General features: G+C 41.1%; 1 protein-coding gene across 1 annotated transcript in view; it reads right to left on the bottom strand.

Annotated features, from left to right (window-relative positions):
- The window catches only part of Spata16 (spermatogenesis associated 16), a 293,192-nt gene that overhangs the window by 259,372 nt on the left and 9,309 nt on the right, over positions 1-24,511 (bottom strand). The window lies entirely within an intron of this gene.

Raw genomic sequence — 24,511 nt, 5'->3', positions numbered from 1 at the left:
TGTGTGTGTGTGTGTGTGAAAATGACCAAAATTCAGTATATATGTATGAATTTGTCAAAGAATGAAAATAAAAATTGTTTAAAAATCCTTGTTTTTTTTTTTTTTTTTTCTTTTTTCAGGTTGAATCTGCTAAACACTGGCTGAACTCACCTTGGTACCCTTACCCTGACTTGAGGTGTAAGTGCAGGGTGAGATGAGAATGAACGGTTGAAGGTGATGGGGTCTAGTGGTAACCTGAAGGAAGCTGTTGTGAAGATTAGAGATGAAATGTCATCTCAGACATCATTTTGATGACTAATCAGAAGAATCTATTCTAGGTAATTTCTGACATTGTCAAGGTCTCGTGTTTAAATGAACAGATACGTCATTGGATATAGTCTGAATGAATCCTCTAATTTATAAACTTATGAAATATGGGAAGGGTCAAAAGCAAGAGCATGCAGTGAGCACTCTGAGTTCTACTTGGTACAAGAGACCTGGATGCATGCAGAAGCACTTTCTGTGCAGAGAGCTACCAGGGGCCCTAAATGCCTGAGAAGAAAAGCATGGTATTTTATACAAGTGTGTATTTTCCCAGAAAGTGAGCTGTAAAAGCAGGCAGCGGCAGGGTCCTCCAGGGTTCTATCTTGGAATCTGAGAGAGAGAGCCAGAAAGAAACATCCAAACTGCTTCTGCATAATGACAAGGGGTGAGGGTGGTTAGTTTCCTGTTATGGTTTAATAAATCTCTTGGAACCGTGATGGCAGAATATCAAAATATTATCATGGATTTTCTAGTTTCCGGAGAGAGAGGAGAAAGGAGGCAAAGAGGAAGAAAGAGGGAAAAAGAGGAGAAACAGGGGAGGGGGAGAGGGAGGGGAACATGGAGAAGGAGAGAAAGGAGGAACATGGAGAGGGAGAGGGAAAGGGAGAGGAGAAACACAGAAACTAACAGATGCCTGACATTGACCAGGCAAACAACTTTAAAATAGATGTGTATTCTTACCCAAATTAAAAATACCATATGACTTGTTTATATTAGATTAACTGCTTATGCTTCATAGTCAGCCAGACCAGAATTTTCCTTCCCATGCCAAGTGCCTGATTATTTGTGAAGGCTGGAGGGTGGGAGGGAAGTTATTGGCCTTTAGTTGACACAGATTAATTGAAATGGCTACTCTGTTTTGACTCCATTTTTTGTTTGCTTAGACAGTGCTCAGCCCTTTATTCCCCTCCCCCCAATCGCCACGCCTTCCTTGGCACCATATTTAAGATTCTCATGGCCTTCATTCTGGGCTAGATGTATTAACCAAAATAACTGGCAAGTTGTATCTAAAATAACTGCTCTGCTCTGCTGGGAATAAATGTTTCAAGGTTACTCTAACCCTCATCTAACTTTGATGTATACTTGTGGGTTTTGCCTTTAAAAAAGCTTCATGGAGACACAGAGCCATTTGGGAGAATAATGAGTCACTTCCTGATCTACACACCAGCTCTAGGCCACCCAAACAAATACGAAGCAATAGAGCAAATGGAGGCTGCAGCTGAATGTTTGCAGAGGAAAGCTGGAGATAGATGAAAGTGTATTTTAACCAGCAGGAGGCAATGTGATAAAACTCTTGTCTTTAAAAGGGCTATAGAGCAGCCTTGATGAAGACAGATCAGTCTGAGATAAAGTAGTGTCCAAACGTGCTGGGATTAAGAAAAGAAAGCAAGAGTTTTCTCACAAAAACTGCTTAACAAACCAACAGAAAGAGAAAAGGAAATCGGAGTCAGCAAAAAACAGACAAGAGAGTAAAAACCATGGAGACTTCTGGACATGACACAGCTGTTACACTCACCAATAGTATACACAGTTCCCATGCTTACCTATTCAAGACCCATACATGGTCAAATAAATCAGAATTCCAGCCTGAATGTAGGGCTATTGGCTGTTGATGGTTGCTCTCCTTTTGGGGCCTGGGCACAAGCAGGTTGGCCATGCCCCAGTGGAGAGCACTACAACCGTTTGCATTTGGGCAGCACCTGATCGGACTAGGTGGGTTATCAATAGCAACAACAACAACAACAAAAGCAAAGGAGGGCATGAAATTGGGCACGAGGGAGACTTGGCAGGGGGCATAGTGGTAGATGAATGTGATCACAAGACGTTGTGTAAATATGAGACGATATCAAAGCATAGATAAAATATTGAAATGGGTAAGCTAACATATAAGTAGCCACATTAAACAATTTTCAGGTGGTTGGATCCTTGTCTGTGGGCAAGTTTAAAAGGAAGGGAGTGCTAGGATTTACCTCCTAAGCACAGTGCCAAGATTTAAGTTCTTAGAGAGGCAGTTTCTCATGATAATGATATTGTTATTCCCGAATATTAAGTGGATTTGAATGTAGCTGTTTTGGGGATTTCGTTAAATGTATTTTTTTGTGTGTGTGAAGTGAATCTTTTTTTATTATTCTTTATTAATTACACTTTATTCGCTTTGTATCACCCCTGTGGTTCCCCCCCTTCTTCCATCCCAATTCCTTCCTACCTCTACCCTCTGCATGTATGCCACTCCCCAAGTCCACTGATAGGAAAGGTCTTCTTTTCCTTCCTTCTTATCCTAGTCAATTAGGTCTCATCAGGAGTGGCTGCAGTGTCTTCTTCTGTGGCCTGGTAATGCTGCTTCCCCCTCAGGGGGAGGTAATTAAAGAGCAGGCCAATCAGTTCATGTCAGAGACAGTCCCTGTTCCTATTACAATGGAACCCACTTGGATACTGAACTGCCATGGGCTACATCTGTGCAGGGGTCTTAGGTTATCTCCATGCATAGTCCTTGCTTGGAGTATCAGTCTCAGGAAAGACCCCTGTGCTCAGAGTTTTTTGGTTCTGTTGCTCTGGAGAGGAGTTCCTGTCCTCTCCAGATCTTACTGTTTCCCACTTCTTTCCTAAGATTCCCTGCACTCTGCCCAAAGGTTGCCCAGAAGTCTCTGCATCTGCATTGATAGTCTGCAGGGCAGAGCCTTTCAGAGGCCTTCTGTGTCAGGCTCCTGACTTGTTTCCTCTTTTCTCCTTCTTTTGATGTCTATCCTCTTTGACTTTCTGGATAGGAACTGAGCATTTTAGCAAGAGTCCTCCCTCTTGATTAGTTCTTTAGGTGTACAGATTTTAGTAGGTTTATCCTATATTATATGTCTATATGAGTGAGTATATACTGTGTGCATCTTTCTGATTCTGAGATAGCTCACTCAGGATGATCTTTTCCAGATCCCACCATTTACCTGCAAATTTCATGATTTCCTTGTTTTTTATTGCTGAGTAATATTCCATTGGGTAGATATACCATAATTTGTGTCTCCATTTCTCCACTGAGGGGCATATGGGCTATTTCCAGCTTCTGGCTATTACAAATAAAGCTGTTACAAACATGGTTGAGCAAATGTCCTTAATGTGTACTTGAGACTCTTTTGGGTATATACCTAGAAGAGGTACAGCTGGATCTTGAGGAAATGCTATTCCTAGTTGTCCGGGGAAGCACCAGATTGCTTTCCAGAGTGGTTGTACAAGTTTACATTCCCACCAGAAGTGTAGGAGGAGGCATGCAGGGGTGGTTCAATATACGGAAATCCATCAATGTGATCCACCATATTAACAAACTGAAGGAGAAAAAACACATGATCATCTCCTTAGATGCTGAAAAGGCATTTGACAAAATCCAACATCCATTCACATTTAAAGCCTTGGAGAGATCAGGGATACATGGCACATACCTTAACATAGTAAAGGCAATATACAGCAAGCCTATAGCCAATATCAAACTCAATGGAGAGAAACTTAAATCATTCCCACTGAAATCAGGGACAAGGCAAGGCTGCCCACTCTCTCCACATCTCTTCAACATTGTTCTTGAAGTCCTTGCTAGAGCAATAAGACAGTTGAAGGAGATCAAGGGGATACAAATTGGAAAGGAAGAAGTCAAAGTATCACTATTTGCAGATGACATGATAGTATGCCTGAGTGTCCCCAAAAATTCTACCAGGGAACTCCTACAGCTGCTAAACACCTTTAGCAAAGTGGCTGGATACAAAATTAACTCAAAAAAATCAGTAGCCCTCCTGTATACAAAAGACAAAAAGGCTGAGAAAGAAATTAGGGAAACAACACCCTTCACAATAGCAACAAAGGACATAAAGTACCTTGGTGTGAACCTAATCAAGCAAGTCAAAGACTTGTATGAAAAAAATTTCCAGTCTCTGAAGAAAGAATTAGAAGAAGATATCAGAAGATGGAAAGATCTCCCATGCCCATGGCTTGGCAGGATTAATATAGTAAAAATGGCTATCTTACCAAAAGCAATCTACAGAATCAATGCAATTCCCACCAAATTACCAAAACAATTCTTTACAGACCTTGAAAGAAAAATTCTCACCTTCATATGGAACAGCAAGAAACCCAGAATTGCTAAAACAATTCTCTATAGTAAAAGATCTTCAGGAAGTATCTCCATCTCTGTTCTCAAGCTGTACTACAGAGCAACAATACTAAAAACTGCATGGTACTGGCATAGAAATAAACTGGTGGATCAATGGAATTGAACAGAAGAACCAGAAATAAACCCACACACTGATGGGTACTTGATTTTTGACAAAGAAGCCAAAAATCATAGAATGGAAAAAAGATTGCATCTTCAACAAATGGTGCTGGACTAACTGGATGTCTACATGTAGAAAAATGCAAATAGATCCATACTTATCACCCTGCACAAAACTAAAGTCCAAGTGGATCAAAGACCTCAACATAAAACCAGACACACTAAACCGCTTAGAAGAAAAAGTGGGAAGAGCCTTGAACTCATTGGCACAGGAGACAACTTCCTGAACAGAACACCAACAGGACAGGCACTAAGATCAACAATCAATAAATGGGACCTCATGAAACCGAAAAGCTTCTGTAAAGCAAAGGACACTGTTGTCAGAACAAAACGACAGCCTACAGACTGGGAAAGGATCTTCACCAACCCTATATCTGACAGAGGACTAGTATCCAGTATATATAAAGAACTCAAGAAGTTAAACACCAACAAACCAAATAATCCAATTAAAAAATGGAGTGCAGAGCTAAACAGAGAATTCTCAATAGAGGACTATCAAATGGCAGAGAAACACTTAAAGAAATGTTCAACCTCATTAGTCATCAGGAAAATGCAAATCAAAATGACCCTAAGATTTCACCTTACACCCATCAGAATGGCTAAGATCAAAAACTCAAGAGACAGCACATGCTGGAGATGTTAAATGTATTTTTTATTTATGAAGATGAACATATGACTTTGCTTTCTTTCTGATTGTGATGGATTCATGAGTACAATATCATTCAACTAAACATATTCTGCTCACCACGACTATGGAAAGTTTCCTGGGAATCCAGCAGTAAAGCTTACATTTCTTTAGTGGGTGTCCTCATAGCACTGGGTACCAGGCCCATGTCAATATCACAGGGCCTGGGCAAGGATAGCAATGAAAGCCTGCATTCTCATCTATAAGTATTTTTAAACTATACATCAAGTCAACAAAGCATTAAATGAAACATGTTCCATTCTCCTGCCTCAAAATACGTGCCCCTCCCCCCCAAAAAAAAAACACCTGGAAAAGGAGGTTCAGATTAGAATTCTCAAAATGCTGAGTCTTATGCAGAATCATGACTACAAAAGTGCTCTCCAGTTCATGCTTCCTTTCTGCAGCCATGGATCCTTCCCAGCCTATTTCTGCCCCCACCAGGCACGGCTAGCTGTGGCTCTCACATTGCATGTTTCTCAGGACAGATATGAATGAGGTCCAACGTATTTGTAGAGGACAACATCGAACTACAGTGTCAGGGGATGGGAACACCTGACTCTATTACTTTAATGACAGTTTTTTTTTTTTTCATGATTACAGACAATCTGTCACAAAGCCACATGGGCATCATCTGTTTACAGTCCCCGTTTCTTGTCATCAGCAGGTGTGGACACATAGCCAGCAAGGTCCCTGTTCGGGAGGGTGGGACTAAGGAAGTCTTTTCTGGTGCCAGAAGTTAGTGTGAGCAGCTGAAACAGAGAGCTCTAACCGCTAAGGTGCTCAGAGGTGCTCTAGTGGGGCCCTCTCACATGCTTCCCTGATTCTGCCTGGTGAAGAGGGTCACAGCTCAGAGACTGGGGCCAGAGTGGTGCTCTTTGAAACCTGAGGCCAAAGAAAGCCAAGGTAATACTGTGCCTGGGCCTATTAGGAGCAGTGCTTTCTGTTATTTAAAAAAACAATTTATATTTTTCTTCCATTTATTTACTCATTTGTGTGTGTGTACACACATGTGCCACAGGTCAGGGAACACCTTACAGGAGTGGGTTTTCTCCTTCCACCACGTGGGTTTTTTCCATACAATATTTTATTTGGATAAGGCTTTCCCTTTCCCCAACTCCTCCCAGATCCTCCCCACCCACCCAAGTCTTTCATGTTGAAAGAGCCATATGCAGTCTACCAGAACAGTGGCTGTGGAAGCTCTTGTGACACGCTCCTGGTGGGGACTATAAGCAGAGGACAGAACACCTCATTGAGTCAAAGCTTTTGATGTAACAAATGACTCGGCAAGAAGCAATGTCTTTTTCAGTCTCCATGACACTGGTTGTATGGTAGTTTAGAAAGTAGACGATTGGTTGGAACATGTTTTGAGATGATCTATGATAATAATCTATGATTGTGTAGGAGATGGGTTCTCCAGAGAAGGTCAGTGTGGAAATATGTGGCTCAAATACTGTCTAAAGAATTTGTTTGCACATAGGAGAAGAACCTGCTTCGAGAGGAACAGTTCACTTCAGTTGTGAGTGGAAAGTGGTAGGCACACTGATGTGAAAACATACATCATGGTGGTGCCCTCCCGCTGCAGAGGTGTGAGGCCACATCAGATGGCCCATCTCCGTCTCTGTCAGCTGCATAACCGCAGTCTTCTTATCTGTGGCTAGCTGAGGAAATTAGTAACCTAGGAGGAAACTTTTGGAGAGCCAGGAGGCAGTAACTGAGTAGTTAGCAGCTGAGATGGAGACATGATTTCCCCTATCAGTGACAGCTGTCAGTGAAGACTTGGAGAAGCACCCATTAGATTCTGCCAGAAAACAAGCAGCAACGTCTCTCAAGTCTGTGACTTGAGGGAACCCGAGGGAGTCTTAGTGACAGTTTGTATCAGGTGAGTGTAAAGTGGTGTGGTTAGAGGAATACCGTGATGAGCCTGCCTGGGATGTGACGTGGGAAAGGTTCTTGGTGATGAGCAAGAGGGAACGGTTGGGACACGAGGCAGGGTGATAGGAAAAGGCACTGGTACAGTGTGGGGTGCTCCTCCTCCTGAACTCAGCCTGCAGTCCTCTCTGCAGAGGAAAGGGTCAAAGGGTGCCCAATGTCAGCGTGCCTTGGAGAGCTGTAACTTGAACAGCCCAGAGCTTAGGGGTCGTGATCGCACACTTTGCCCTTTTTGGCTGCACGCTGGCTACTAAGAAGCCTGATGATAACAGGTGCCGCACAACTGTGTCAGAGAAAATTCAGAAGCAAGAATAAAGCATAGAGGATGAAGTCCAGACAGGGTGGAAGAAAAAGCCTTACATTGGTGCCTGGTCTTCCACGCCCTGCAGCCCCGCCTTCAGGCCACAAACATGGCCATGTGGCATGCTCCCAACCTTTTTTTTTTTGAGATGTGAAAATTGAGGTTCAGAGTGTCTGGGCTCAGGTTGGAAGGATCCAGGTTGAAAACATAGGCTTGCTGAGTGCATTCTTAAATGCAATCTACTGAACAGCTTCTGCTCTTTGTCATCAAAGGAGAGCTGCGGAAGTTGGCCATGCTCCCTGGCAGCCTTTATCGCTTCACTTATCAGTACGTTCATCAGGACAAGTTTAGCACAGGATAATGATCTATAATTGATCAAGGGTATGATCAAGGCGGGCATGGTGCTTTCTCTCATTTTTTAGAACTATTAACAGTACCAGAGGTGAGACTGTAGCCATTCACTGTATCTGCACACTGTATATAGGATTTAGGTGCTTCTGTACAAAGACTGCTGGGTTTTCCTTGGCCTGATAGCTTTACGTTGGTCTCAGGATGGTTGTGTGGGAGGACACTGACAACTCTCCCCCTATGTTAGTGATTCTGTGCAAAACAATATGCACCAGTTACCACTACATCTTCACAAAAGGCTAGGATGTCTTTCGTGTGATTCTTTTTTATTCCCACATCGCTCCTTTTATTATTAGATTACTTACTACCAATAAAGTAAAAAGTTATCATTTTAGTGAGGCTTTGTTTTGCTTTGGGTATTTTCTTTATTTGTATGTGTACGTGTGTGCAGGCTTAACATGTGTGCGGAACACACAGGTTGTCATCAGTTGTCTTCCTTGTCCAGTCTCCACTTTATTTTTTGAGTCAGGGTCTCTCACTGCCTCTGGGAACTGCTTGGCTCTGCTAGTCTAACTACGCAGCTTGGGCTGAGGAAATCCCTGCGTCTGTCTCTCAATGGATAGAAATACAGGTGGCTGCCTGGACTTACCCTAGTTCTGGGATATGAACTCTGTTCTGGTGTGTACAAGTGAGTTCTCTATCCACTGAGCCATTGCCCCTTCCGCTTTTTTGTTGTTGTTGTTTGAAAGATGGGTTTTCTATGTATTCTAGGCTGGAGTTGAACTCATGATCCTTTGCTTGCAACTCCTTGAATACTGCCATTACAGCATTTTTATTTTTCTAATAAGAATACACCAACGGAACCAAGTGGACTTCGTCATGACAGTTTTCTGTATGTGTATAATATAATTTATCACAGCATTTTCTCATTATTGTCTTTTCCCTTCTCTCAATAGGCCTCTTCTCTGACCTGGACCAGCAGGTGATAGGGTCTCAAGAAGGAAGTTTCAGGGCATTAAAGACAAAAATGATTGAACAGGGTGGCTCAGAAGGTTTTATACAAGCTATGTCTTGTGCAGCAAGCTTGTTAGGAACTCCAGCATCTTATATACTATTTCCAGGGGGAGAAATGGGACAGAGACAGCAGAAACTATCATACAATGTTTGCAAGGGGAACAGAGAATATCTTCAGAACATTACAGACTGAGTGCACAGCGACAGTGGGAAGAGGTGCATGCTCAGGACCTGAAGCTGCAGGTCCCTAGGGCGCCGGGCCTCAGCCCAAGGCTTACTGTGTCTGTCAGTCAGTCACTGACGGAACTCAAGGTTGGAACTTAGGAGGCGTGCTTATACAGTCCAAGAGTACCTGCCCAGGGAGTAGTGCCACCTAAAGTAGGCTGGGCCATCCTATAGCAATTGGTAATCAAGACAACTCCTTACAAACATACCTACGGGCCAGTGTGGTCTCTGCAGTTCCTCAACTGAAGCTTTCCTCCTTGTTGGCTCAAGTTGACTGTTTTTAACAAACCATCCTTAAAAAAAAACTCTTCCACTTCGTCAGGCTCAAGGTTTAGCTAAACTACAACCTACTCCCTCCGTGTAAAGGCATCACCGAGCCTCACCTACATCACCACCGAAGGGTCTGGAGATACGACTCCAACACAAAGGAGTAGATGGATGCTCTCTACTCCTTGATATGCTTTTACATATGACCCCAAGTCTCATGGCTTTTAACTCCTGTCTACAACCTCTGGCTAGCCCCTCTTAGCTTGCAAATAAAGTACTGTTTAGTAACTTCTCAGTTCTTAATGAGCCAGTAGCTAACAAAGAAACAGTATAATGTGTACGGCGGGTAGGGTGGGTGGAACGGTGACTTCTCAAAGCCATCTTCATCTTATTTCCCGTGACCTGTAGCTGTGTTACACAGGGTGGCAAGGCCGAGTGTCAGTGGCAAGAAGGCATCCTGCTTAGGCTTGTAAATGGTCATACAATAAACCACTGGGTTCATTGAATAAAAAAGGGGAGGCCAAACCCAGGGAGAGAGGTGAAGATTCTCCTCTGACGATTTTGAACAGAGAAGGATCCTGGAACTGAGGACCACAGTAGACTCCAGAATTGTGAAAAGGCAAGGAAACAGATCCTGTCCTCGAGCCTACACAACGTGCAAAGACACTTTGACATTAGTGCAGAGACTTTAATAGTGCTGGAGGATAGTAGATCGTGGTGCTTAAGCTACTAAGTTTGGATAATTTACTGTAACAGCCATAGAAGGTCAAATACAGAAGGTAAACCCTGAACATCGTGGATAGGGAAGGCCTTGTTGCTGTTTCCACATCATATACATTTTATGATCCTCCCTTAGGTATCAGCTTAAACACATTGCCTTATATGAAGGCAATTCCTGTCCTCATCTTACCCCACCTCATCTGAGAGATGCTGGCTGGTCCTCTGAACGGGTTGTGTGTGTGTGTGTGTGTGTGTGTGTGTGTGTGTGTGTGTCCCGCTCTCCTTTACCATTGTTCTACATTTTCCTACTGTAGGGATTTCCACAGTCAAAATTAAAATCAAGTTTGCTTATTTTTCTGCAACTGAAATATTGTGTGTGTGTGTGTGTGTGTGTGTGTGTGTGTGTGTGTGTGTGTGTGTGTGTGTTTGAGATTTATAGGCTTTCTTTTTTGGTGAGTCTGCCTTCATTCTAAGATTATAGTCTTACATTTTAAATTTAGAAATGTCCTTTAAATGAAATGATGTTGTGAGAATATAGTGGTCTTTCTTGTTTTTACTTTTTCAAACATCTTATATTTTCCCCAATAAAATGTGAGCGGTCTGACTTTATTTCTAAGCATAGCAGTGATTGCTTGTACCTCTGTGCTAGGGAAAGGACCAGTGGATCTCTTGAACTCACTGGTTAGCTAGCCCAGGCAAATCGGTGAAGTCTATGTCGAGTGCAAGAGCCTTTCTCAGAAAACAAGCAATTAAGGAAGACACCTGAGGGCTCAGCTTCTGGCATCCACATTCCCTGCTGCGTGCACACACACATGTGCACAGACCATACACACCCACCCGCATGCAACCCCCTCACACCCACACACATGCATAAACAGGTGCACAGACACACACATCACACACACACACACACACACACACACGCACACACACACAGGTGCATGAATATACCCACACATGAAGAAAGTTGGAAACCACAGTCCCGGATGGTTTCAAACATTTATTCATAGCACTTGTTCTTCTTTTACTGAAACACACACTTTTTTTTTTAAATTATTGCTTTTTAAAGTTTCTGAACAATATTCCTCATAAGGGAGAGAGCAGGACTGTTTTAGATTATATTCCATTGTAACCCAGTTCCTGACATGGGGCAGGCACACAACATAATTTTGAATTAATGACATTGAATCAGAAAATATGAATAAAATGATTCTACAAGGATTAACATCTCTCATATTGTGCCAACACTTTGGTATGTTTAAGATAAACTTCCAAAGGTTACACATTGGATACAAAAGCTGAACTATTTGCTTTTTGGATATTGCATGCTTCTAAAATTAAATTTCTACCCTAAATTTCTACCATAAGCAATCTCAAATGCTGCTACTATATTCTTTGTCAGTTTCTGTCTAACAAAAATTTTTCCAGAACTTGGTAGTAAAAAAAAAAGCTTCTTCTATATATTTTTTTTTAATTAGTAAATGGGAGGTAGCTAACCAAATCCCAGCTCTCTCCACCTTAGCCCTGGGTAGCACTGAATGGCACAACTGTGCTCATTTGAATTCTGGGGAACACAGAACAGTCTCTCTGACACTGTTTTCTTCTTTGCTATGTTTCTCTGTCTGCCACGTCCTTTCTTATTCAAGTCCTGCTTGGCTTGTGCTCTCTTGGCTCTGCTTTTATTATGTTTTTGATATTTTTTTGAGAGGGAGTCAAGCTCTACCTGGGCCAATCACGGCAGAACTGGGGCCCCACATATCTGAGTTCTCACACTGGTCAGATGGGCTTATACTCTGTTCTCTCGCCTTTGTCTGATTTCTCTCATTGTTAATAATAGCAGCCAGTGGTCACCCTCTATCTTTGTGGTTTGCTTAGAGACTATTTAGATAAACAAAGCATGCATGTTTAAACCCAAATTCACCTTTTGGGTATTATAGTAATTTGGAGTTAAAGGCAAATTTCAAGCTTGAAGTTGTAACTCTTTAGGAAATGATCATTAAGGGTAGACATCTATTTCCCAGCAGGTATTTAGGGTACAGAGGTTTTTCTGAGAAACAACACTAGTAAAAGAACAACAGTGTCTGGTGAAAAGATGCTTTGAAGGACCTTGGGTCAATCTCTGTCTTTAGTTTCAACTGCACATGAAAAGTAAGCTGCTTATCAGCTCATGAATGGATACAGGGAGTGTGGTGCATCATGAAATTCTGTTCTTTTACTGTCAAACTCAGTGTCCACGGGATGGAAGGTGGGCATGGGGAGCAAGGAAGGAAGGCCTTGAAGTATTCATTTTCCACTCCCAAATGTATTGATCCCTCAGCAACTGTGTGTGTGTCTATTCAGCCACATATCTGTCCTTTTTGTTGCACTACTTGGGAAATCTGGAAAATGCTCACTTAGGGTTCAACAAAAGACTTTATTGGAAGAAAGGTTCCCGCTCCACTGATAAACAGGGAGTGCTGCCAAGCAGTTAGATGCTGAGCTTTCTGAGCCAGTAGGCATATGTTCAAACTCAGGCTTTGCTTCTTGCTAGTAACAATAATATCTCAGAACCTTTTCTTTCCTCTTCTGTAAGAGGCTAATAATAGTCCCAACTTCCTTGGGTTGTAAGAACCAAAGGAGGTTTAGTAAGTCACTAACCACCCAATGACTTAAGCACATGAACAAGAAAAAAAAAAGACAGAATGAAAAACATACTTCCAAGCATTCAAATAAAAACAATATTGGGTAAAAAAAACCTAGCTGTTAACTTTTCTTTAGACATGAAATAAAGTTCAAAGTTTCTTTTCTCCTTTCTCTCTAGGGATGAAGAATAAATACAGTAATTTAAAAATTGACCAATCTGTCACCAGCTATAAAATTTCATTTTTTCGCAGTCTTCCTGGAGGCAACCGAAGGGCGACATTTGGCACTGCGCTGATGATGTCATGGAAGAAAACTGTCTTTTCTTCTAGTCATTCCCATTTCTTGAAAGAATCCTGAGACAGAAATCATGTTTGGCTGAGTCATTATTGATTGACATTTTTTAATGTACCTGTTCTGGAGTAAATGTGTAGCAGAAGAAATCAACGGATTAGACAAGATACTACTTGAGATATAACAATTTCCCCAAAATTGATCAGTAGCGAGCACTCATTAGTAGAAGCATAGTATCAACCCTATTCCAGGTGAAATATAATTTTGGGTAGTACCTTCCATTCTATTGTTCCTCTAAGACTTTCTCCAAGAGAAATGGCAGCACTGCATCTGACACATTAGAAATAACTTCAAAATCAAAGACATTCTAATCTTAAATACTGATACTCAAATCATGAAGGCAGACCTTGTAGATTTTATAATCTCCCAATAAAAGAGAAATAATGCTTTTCTGCATGGACCTTACTACTAATAAAGATTGCTCAAATTTTATAGATGAAGAATTTTTAATAAATGCCATTGCTTAACTGCTATCCAATTTCTTGAAAGTATGAACACACACTCCATTTTAGAGACAGTTACGTCCTCGCACAGTCAGTGGGTGCTCTAGTCTGCGCTGGTTTTGGTAAAGGACAGTAATTGGGTTTTAATGCAAGTTTATAACCGAGCACAAATTAAAAGAGGGAGTAAAGTGGTTTTCAGCTACTCTACAGAGCATTATAGAGCAAAGTGTATTTACCTGCAAAGGCATTAGGGAGCCTGAATGTGTTAAGAGTACTAGGATGGAAACATGCAGAAAAAAAGAGAGGGAAATGATCCAAGCAAATGTACAGCTGTTCAAGTCATACATCTGCTTCGTTTTTTAAAGCTATGATTCTGGAAAAAGATAAAATGTGGCAACACGATAGTGTGGTGAGAATAAAGGAAAACAGGTTTGCTCATATAGGGATGATGAGGGATCAACGTGGCCATGCTTATTAAAATTTTAAAAAATATGTGAATTCTTGAGGTCAAACTCAGGGAATATAAGCTGCATGTGTGTGCATCCTTGCACAATTGTTTGTATTCAGTGTTCTTTTCTGTAGGACTGCCTGTAACTACAAGCCACTGCGAATACCCTAGGTGTTCATCAGGGGTGATCTATTTCTTTAATATAATGGAATGCTATGCAACCATAAAAAAAGGAACATGTTATAGTCTGATAAAGAAAGGCCTTTAACACTTCTCGGTAAAAGTCTAGACACAGGCAGACTACTGCACACTGCCATCTTGTTACATTTATGAAATTCAAATTAAAGAGTGGTTGCCTCTTTGGAAAGAAAGTTGGTGTCTGGAGGATAGGGTGTACAATTCCTCTCCCTTTAACTATGTGATATATTGCTATTCAAAAATGAGCAACTTAAAATATATAAGACAGAAGGAGTGAGACCCACAGCACACCCCCTCCACGGGCTAGTCAGCAGTGTGTAGGTGAGCTGGTGGTTTACCAAGCACCTCTCTCTCTTTGCTTGTGGCGTCACGATGTGCCTGGAGTCCAAATATATACCACAGGCACCGGTGTCGCCCCCCTGTGCACCCAGGAAATCTGGGATTCATTTTCTTTTCTTTTCTTTTTAATTACCTCTTTGGCAGCCTAAATTAACAAGGGGCATTGATAATAGCATTGTGATTTCTCGAAGGGACATTTCCCTGTGAAAGACTGCTATCCCAACTCTCCCTCCCAGCAGAACTCTGACCACAAACCCCGAGCCACCCAGAACCCGTGTTCGAGTGCATGCTCAGTGTTCACGCCGCCAAAGCTGCGAGGCTCATGCAGTGACTCCCTTTGAAGGGATCTGTGTGTGTTTGTGTGGGGGTCAGGACTGCTGAGCAGGGCTCCAAGGTGTCATCCTAGCATCCCTGTGGTCTGAGGCGACATGCCTTACAGGTGTTAGGACCATGGCAGCTCAGACACTTTCTTTGCTGCTCCTTTAGCCCATGTAAATAAACGTTAAATCAGCTCGTTCCTAATTCAATGTTGATATCAAGGATGAGCTACTTTAAATTCATCTAAATATCTTTTCATTTTGTTTTGTACATTGCTAAAATAAATTGGAGGCCAGGAAATGATTAAAATAAAAAAAACAATCAGCTGGTGTGAAATTTCATGTTACTGATATTCACACCTTCTGAAGACATCAGAGAGTGGGAATATGGATTATTTAATTTTTCACCATTCTGCTTGGTATTTAAAAACATTTCTGGATTGATGAAAGCTTCACATGCCAACAAATAATTATCATGCTTATCTGGAAACCGATGCTCTTGGAATTAGCCACAGCAAACTGCATTACAGCTCACAACACGTCACCAGCCGACGCATGCTTGCATTACGTGCACACATCGTGTGTAACGAAGGCCCATGGAGAGGCCTCGCTTATGGATAATTTAAGTTAACTTGTTGAAAACTCTAGGTGAATAAGGAGGTTCATTTATTAAAATGCTGTGCTCACTGGTATATGCATGGATACATTTCCCTGGAGTCATCATAAACAATTATTCAGTAATATTTCAAATATGAAAAACAAGAGAAAAATCCAATAAATATAAATGAACATGTCAAAATATACAAACAACCTTGGTGACTAACTTTAAAGGTGTGTTATGAAAGCAATTTATCATTGGAGCAGTTTGTACAATCCCTTTACTGCTTTTCTGCTAGTGCTTTTCTATTAGTATATATGCAGGAGAGAAGGAGGCAGAGGCACAGGGGACCAAGGGAGAAAATAACCCTTCCACCCTTACTACCTAAAAAAGCCCCTTCCCGTCCCCTTTGGTTGGGCTAGCTGAGGTTTCCAAGAAGCACATTCCTGCACAAGGAGATTGCAAGGTGACATCTACTTGGGATAGACCACCAGCCAGTTAAAATTGCAGAAGGAAGTCTACCTTCTTCCTGTCTTTCTTTCCTAAAGAGAATCTCACTCATCTGGAGACCTGCAACAGGGTAGGCCCCTGGAAAGATATGGGGGTGACTCCAACTGAGATTCCCAGAGGAGGGGCTGATGGATACTGAAGAGTCCACCCTCTAACCAGACAAGGCTCTTGGTGGAGGGAGGGGAAACACCAACCCACCCACAAAAACTTTACCCTGACTACAAGATGTGCAGGAATAAAGATAGAGCAGAAACTGAGGGAATGTACAACCAATGCCTGGCCTAACCCGAAGACCCACCCCATGGGAGAGAGCCAACCCCTGGAACTGCTGATGACACTTCACTGTGTTTGCAGACTGGAGCCCAGCACGGTTATCTTCTGAGAGGCTCTGCCCAGCAGAGAAACAGAAACTGAGACTCATAATAGCCAGAGCACAGGGAGCCTTATAAAAGAGAGAGAGAGTGTGTGTGTGTGTGTGTGGCTGGGGGCAAGATACAGGATCCAAAGGGTTCAGGAGCTCCACAAGAAGACCAACAGTTTCCACTAACCTGGGCCCAGAGGGGCTTGAAGAGACTGAAGCACCAACCAAGGACCACACATGGACTAGACCCAGGCTTTCTACACATATATTCCCAATGGGCAGCTTAATCTCCAAATGGGTCTATAGAAAGGGGTTGAGGCCTGTCTCTGACATGGTCTCTGTTGCATGCTCTTTGATCACTTCCCCCTCGTGGGGTTGCCTTGCCAGGACACTGTGAAAGACGTAGTATGTAGTCCTGATGCAACGGATGTGCTAGGGTGGGTTTGTGTGTGTGTGGGGCGCTCCCTTTTCTGAGGGGCAGGGAAAGGGAAATAGGGGGATGAGGGAGAGATGGAGGGGAGAGACAGGGAGGAGAGGAGTGAGGGTGATAAGATTGAAATGTTGAAATGTAAAGTGAATATATATATTATATACAGTGAATACACACACACACACACACACACACACACACACACACACACAGCACCTCCCAATCCTCACTTCACATGTGTTATGTGGCTAAATAGTATGCTTGTGACCTATCCTCAGCAGATTTCCCTGTAAGCCTGAATCAAAAGCTTGGATATCCTTTCTTCCTTCTTCAATTCAGGCTCGATGCTGCATCATTCTCTCATCCTCTATGGCTACAGTCTCTTCCCTGTCCTTCTCTCAGCACACACATCATGGTAGAACTCTGTACCATCTTTACAGTCTCACCTTGCCATCGCTCAGACTCCTGGTTCCTTCCCCATGTTTGCACTTTTCTAAAGCTTGACTCCTGGGCTGTGGATACTCTCTGCTGCTTTCTCAACACCACCTTCAGTGAGTTCACTTTCCCGGTTCACTCTGTTTCATCATGGAAGCTTGCACTCTGCCTGCTCTTTTCTGTCCTTTCTGCCCTGTCCAGAGCTGCACAATCACCATCACAACCACTGTTCTTCACCCACCACGGCAATTCTGATGGCTCACCCTTGTCTCCATAAAGTCAACTCTGAGTCACTCAAAACTTTACAAACCAGACACAGTGGTGCAAGCCTGTTATCCCAACACTTGAGATGTGGAGGAAGGAGAATCAGGGTTTGTAGTGAGTTGGAGGCTAGCCTGGGGTACATCAGTCCTGACTTGTGAAACAAACTGATGGAACTCTAGGGTTCCAAGCACACTGAGAAAAAAAAATCACCTAACTACAGTTATTGACAGTAAAAATTAACCTTAGAGAGGATCTGGACTTTCCCTATGCCCTTACTCAGCCATTTAATTTATTTCTGTAGTTTGTTCATTTTGTGATGTCAAGACTCAAATTTCTCATCTGCCCTCAACTCAGTAAAAATGGCTGAGCTGGGGCCTGGGGAAATAGTTCACTTTGAATGGTGTTGGACTAGAGTGCATGAGGACCTGTGTTCTGTCCTAGCACCAACTACAGGAGGCTCTCTGTCTCAACTACTCTCTGTCTCTCTCTCCCTTACACACACACAAATACACACACACACACACACACACACACACACACACACACACACACACACACACACACACAGACTTCAGTTAAAATTTCTCTCAACTCATCTCTTACCCTTTCCGTATTCTTTAGTGAAAACAGATTCCCATGTCCTGAATGTTGTGTTCCTAACTGCCTCCAGACCCCACCCTTTCACTTCCTGTTGGGCATCTCACACTTCCATTTTTTTACTTACTACATCATGGTCAGTGCTCAAATATCTAACCATTTTGAAAACAAGTTGAAGACAGCTCATTCCTACATCTTCCCTGGGTTCTAATCCAGTCTCATTTCCTTCTAGGCAAACTTAATGGACACTGTGGCTCCTTCTGGTTAAATCTGTTTCTGGAAGTTACCTTTGGTCAGAGAGGTTACACCTGCAAGTAGAGCTTGCCACTGACTACATGCACAAAAATCAGCTTTCAGTTTCCTGGTCGTTTCTTTTTTAGTAGAGGTAATTTGAGTTGGCATCACATTCTCAGCCATAGAACCAGTACTGAAAAATACAGCCAATATGGGAAGCAACAAGCTCAAAGCCAGGTTTGCTCATTTTTACTCTTTATTCTGAATACATGGCTAGTCTAATATTTCAGTTCAAAACAACTTCATTTCTTCTTTTAAAAACAGTATTGAGAGACCCATTTTTAATGAAGAAGGTCTCTTAGTTCCAATAATGGTGATTATAAAAAATGCTCTCTTTAATGATTTCACCAGACAAACAAGCTATTCTTAATCTTAATTCCACTTCTAGGAATTTGGTAACTAGCCACTTTCCTAGTCTTTGATGAGTGACCACTTGTAGTTCTCCATTATTACCGAATGTAATCTTCTAATGTCTTAATCTGCAAGCCATCCCTTTCTTAATAATTCACGTTCTTCAGGATTCTGCCATTGTCCTTCTTTTCTGATACTTCAGAAATGGCACCAGGCATTGCCTGTGCTGTTTGCTGGATTTGCTCCTGCTGCTCACATGACAGATGTACTTTCCCAGTGAGGATCATCTGCCTTCCCAGGGACAGTCAGCAGCTGTGCCTCTTCAGTTCCTCAATGCTCTTCCTGTTTTGCCACTTCCTGCTCCTTACAAAATGCTCCTGTTCTTTCTGACTGCCTCCGGGTCTTCAAGTTTTTCTTCATCCCCGTCTCCCTCTCGTTCTTCCTCCCTCTCTCCATCCTTTCCTTCCTCTCTTCTTCCCCCTTCCTCTTCTCCCATCTTCTTCACCCCTCGCTTTCTCTCTCTCTCTCGTTTCCTCCTCTTCCCACTTGTTAAAATAGCCAATTTAATTCCATCCCTGTATTTCTTATCTTTACAAGCACACCCAGAATCTTGTAACAGCCTCTAGTCTTGTTCTTGTCAAATCTGCCTCCAAATGTGCTTTCACAGTTTTGATCAAGATTCATAGCAGGAAGCATGCTTCCATTCACAAACTGTGATCCTCCATAATACACAACAAAATAGTGTTTCTTTCTCCTCATTCTTTTCTCTTTCTTAATCTTTCCTTTTTTTAATAGAAAGATTTATACCTGAAATCAAAGAATAAACCTTTCAAAGTAAAATTTACTTTCCAAATGTTTAATAAACGAATGCTTTACTATCTTCTCTTTCTTTCTTTTTCTCCTCTCCCTCTTCTCTTCTCCTCTTTTCTTCTTCCTGACTCTATTCTAGTTCATTCTATTCTATGTGCTCCCTTACATTCAGATTCATGATTTCAATTAAGCACAATATTGGTCACAGCCCATTAAGTTGATTTTATAACTTAGTCACAGGTTAGTCACTCAGAATTGAGTAATGTATTTTCTCTACACTGGAGTGTTATAATAAAGATAAAAATTGTATTCAATCTGTCTCCACATTGGTGTTTTCAGGAGATTTCATTGCTTCCTGGATAATGTCCAGTACCTCTACAAAAATGTCATGGTTCCTGATAACTAGCCGGTGTTTCTAGTTTTAATCTTTCCTCATTCATTCTTCTCTGTTATCCTGGTGACACAGATTCCTTTTTATTTCAACTTACTGATTTCACTTTTTGGTTTGCCTTGTCTTCATTACTCTTGTTGTTTTTCCAAAATCAAGACTTGGATCATAAAAAATACATATCATGTCATATCATATCATATCATATCATATCATATCATATCATATCATATCATATCATATCATATCATGGTCTCATGTTCTACTGCCTTCAACACCAATTTCAGTGTCTTCCTGGCTTCTAATACTCTCCAGGAGACAGCTCTATCTATCAAGCCTTATTTTAACTACATGCCTTCCTCCGGCCACCAGACATTTTGCTTTATGTTTCCTCCACTATTTCCATGCAGCAAATAGTGTTCCTCTCATTCACCTAATGAGTTCATCTTCCATTCTCCCTTCCTACCCTACTTTTCCATTCAGTTGTTTATCTTTTGAGGTCTAGTGTAAAAATTCTCTTGTCTTTTCTAGGAGTACACCATGTATTAAAATCTGCTTTTCTTTCATAGAGCTGATAGTTTCATAGAGATGATAGTTTCTACTTTGAGCTCCAAATCTCTGTTGTATAGTGCCTTTTTACTGATATGTCATCTGACAATGTGAAATGAAGCAGAGAGAAAGTAGCTACTTAATAATTTGGTTAAACATAGCAAAGATCCTGGTGTCAGGGACTTTCAAATTGTTAGTAAGAGAAATCTAAGAGAGTTCCAAAATGATATAGGTTATTTCCATTGCCCTTGATTGACTCTAGGAACCTGAAGGTCATGTCCTGTTGTTGAAGACACTTCAAACATTGGACTTGGAGGAATAGAGCTGAAACCAGCATGGCAACTTCCTTTCTGAAAACTGCTTCTTATAGTATCAGAAGGTGCTATGCAAGCTGCCTCTCCTACCTATTCTAAGCATCATCACAACACTGGCTTGGCATGATATCTGCAATAGTGTAACAGTGACACTTTTATCTTGGCATAACCAGCAGCTGTATAATTTGGACTTAAGGCTTACTTTGTAGAAAGGAATTCATGACTGTTACGGTAAACATAGACAGCTATCCATGGCTAGAGAAGTGATAGACCTGATAGCAAATCTCTTTGTTCCGTTTTTCTAAACTAATGTAATTTCTAACTGTAGCCTAAATGTTTACCCTTATATGTGCAAGTAAGAGTAGCTCTCACCTCTTATCTGAGAAGCTTATTGTTGTAACAGACAGAAACTATTACAGAGACCCAAAATTTGTCAAAGTGCAGAGAAAGAGTGGCTGTGTGGTATCCATCCAATTGGCACAGCTGCTGTTCCTGAGGTCAGGGAAAATCACAGAAGGGGTGGTGGAGGAGCATGAGGGCCAAAAGCCTAGAATGTGCGTTGTAAGACAGGATCTTCTATGTTTGACAGCAACATCCATGAACTCTCAGCAATACCAGCATAATGGCAGCACCACTTTACATGCCAATGGAGACAGGAAAATTTCCATATGCTTCCACCACTGGATGAAGAGCCACAGGCAGTCAATGCCTGCTGAGAAAGAAACAGTCTCCTCCAGGGATGAGTTCCTACGCAAGTTTTCCAATCCCAAGTGGCTAGATGGATTCATGTCCAAATGAGCAAAGCTAAATGTATTCAGTAAATAGATACATATATGCATATATATGTATAGATATACACATACTTAATTTAAAAATATAATATATATATATATATATATATATATATATATATATATACACGCACACACCTAATTTTAAAATATAATTAACTCTGTGATCATTACAGATAACATACCTATTAATTCAGCTGAAGGATCCTTATACAAGCCTAAACTGTAATCAAACTGATGATCTTCTGGTTCACATGAACTGAATGATTTGATGATTCTCATGCAAATGCAGGAGAGTATTACTAAATACCACTCCTGCTATCCAATTTTATTTTCCGAATTTACTGCAGAGCACCAAATCTACACAAAATGAAAAATGGCAATATCCACTCTTTCTTCTCTCTTCTGCTTCATTTCAGCCTTATATAGTACGGATATAAGATACATAATGCATATATGTATACATATGTGTGTGTGTGTGTGCATGTAAAAATAATACTAGAAGCAATCATGAATTTGGGAGGCAGGACACAGAAGAAGTTGTAATGATGCCAGGCTCATGATGGAATTTTACTCAGATAACACAATCTTTATAAAAATGATTTGCTTTTGACTTTATGGTATAATTTATTCCACAAATTAGTGACCATTAATTCACAATTGGCATCACCATTATCATCATCATTACCATTGCCATCACCACTATTGACTAAAGCAAATGCTCTAGTATTTATTTATTTCTTGATATAATGTTGGTGGTGACATTTAAGTATATATGTGTTTAGTATTCTAGGTTTCCATAACAAAGCATATACACAGGGAACCATACAGAGATCCTGCAATGAAATCCATTTCCTTTTATATCACCCCCTACCTAAATAAATGTGTTTCTAATAGGGATAAAATCATCTCCCTGGTGGGAAGAAAGTGTCCCTTGTCTTAGTGAATATCAAATGAGGCAACGGGAGAGTGAAGAACTAACTAAGTATTGAAATAGAAGCTTTCTGCTAACTTCCTTCTACATAGTACAAGCAGGAGAGTAACCTACAAGCTCATTTCATTCCATGTTACGTTTCTGGGACAAAGTAAAGTGGATTCCTTCTACTCAGCACTGTCAAGAGTCTGCCCAAACACTGAGCAGCATTATGAAGCAAGGCTGAAATGGGGCAGAGGGGAGAAGAAAGAATGGGTATTGCTGGCTTTCATTTTGTGTAGCTTTGGTTGCCTTTGGATAAATTTGGAAAATGAAATTGGATCGTGGGAGTGGTATTTGGTAACACTATTAGGTATTTGCAGGAAAGTCATCAGCTCTAGTGCATGTGAATCCTGAGAGGATCATCAGTTTGATTACAATTTAGGGTTGTGTAAGGATTCTGTAGCTGAGTTGATGGGGATTTGATTTGTAATAATCACAGAATTAACTATATTTTAAAATGATCTTAACATTTATTGTCACTTGAATCAAACACAAATGGCTCTTGTGAGCTATAGAAATGACCTTGCTCATCAGAAAGACCTTGCTCAGTTTCCAGTGGATCAGTCAAGCATTCTTTTGACGTCTCCAGGCATGAAGTAATTTTAGTATTTCAGACAGAGATGCTAACTGGCCATTAGTCAGATTTCAGCATCTGCCTGTTTCTAGGTATTTAACAGGAGAAGAGTCACTAAGAAAATCAATTTCTTTTGAGCTCATTTGAGGTTATTTTACATGTAGACATCAAAAGAGAAAATATTTATTGCTTTTTAATTTTTAATTCAGCATACCACAAGTTTCCACAGAGGAATTGCACAGAAGAAGTGCAAAGCTGCCCAGGAGTGGCCTATTGTGGCATTTCTGTACATGTATGTCCTGAGTAATGGCCATATCAAAATGACTGACACATTTCCTGGATTGATTCTTGGTTTTATTTTGATGTGTGGCTTCATCATATAGCTGAGTCTGGCTTCAAATTTTTGATCCTCAACTTACTAAAGTATTGAGATGACAGGTTTGCACCACCATTCCTGGCTCAAGGTGTTTTAAAAAATAGTTTTAGGATGTTTATATATCTACCAGTTCTTTTTTTTTTAAGTTTGACATGGGCTTAAAAGAGAAAAAAAAAAGAATGGTCATCTAGGATAGTGGCTTTTCAACCTTTGGTTGTTTAATCAGCACTTTAGTTAGAGAGCTAAAAGTATCCATGTATAAGGTCTACTCATTGTAGACAAATGGAGCCTACCCATTTGTATCAGAGTCTTTGATAGCACCCATACACATTTAGTAGATCTCCAGAGCAATATATTTTAATATAAATATATAGATCTATGAGGTTGGTAGCATTATCCAATGACTGCGGTTCTTCTCTCATTTATAAATCGACAAAAATTATAATAGAGACTAATTTCTTGAAAAATTTCCCCTTATCCCTCTGCATAGTCTACCACCACTGGAGTGACAAGAAAGCTTGGTTCTCCAGACATAATCAGTATCTACCCAGAGGGCCTCACTTGGCCCTGTCTTTCATACTCTGGGAACTAAATACTAGGAGGAAGGTCAGCTCCCTTACCTGTTATTTCTATAGCTGATTCTGTATCGACAATGAAGGGAGGCTTAAGAGGAATTAGGACAGTCAGAGGGTAAGGTGGGGGCAGAACTTGGTTTATCTGAGAATAAAGCTTCCATTGTGTCAAATCAAGGACCTGTCACACTTCCCATTCTTGATAATAATCCTGTCTCTCAGATAATTTTTTTGCTATAAGCAAAGCAACTCTTTCCTGCATACCTTAAACGTTTTAATCTTTGTGGTTCCATTGGGCGGGATGACACTCAGCAGAAGTAACTAAATTACATGGCTATCTGCATGTCCATCTGCAAATCCATCTAAAAGTCACATTTTAGGGGGGGAAGTGTCTTTAAAAAATAAACAATAACACATCAAACAACAAAAAACAGAAAAAAGTACATGACCCTGAAATATAAATCCAGTGTTGGCACAGGATTGGGTAGGACCCTATTCCTACATC

Source organism: Psammomys obesus, unplaced genomic scaffold, assembly GCF_907164565.1.
Source record: "Psammomys obesus unplaced genomic scaffold, mPsaObe1.curated_primary_1811, whole genome shotgun sequence".
NCBI classification, from domain to species: domain Eukaryota; kingdom Metazoa; phylum Chordata; class Mammalia; order Rodentia; family Muridae; genus Psammomys; species Psammomys obesus.
This window is presented reverse-complemented; position numbering and strand designations above follow the sequence as displayed.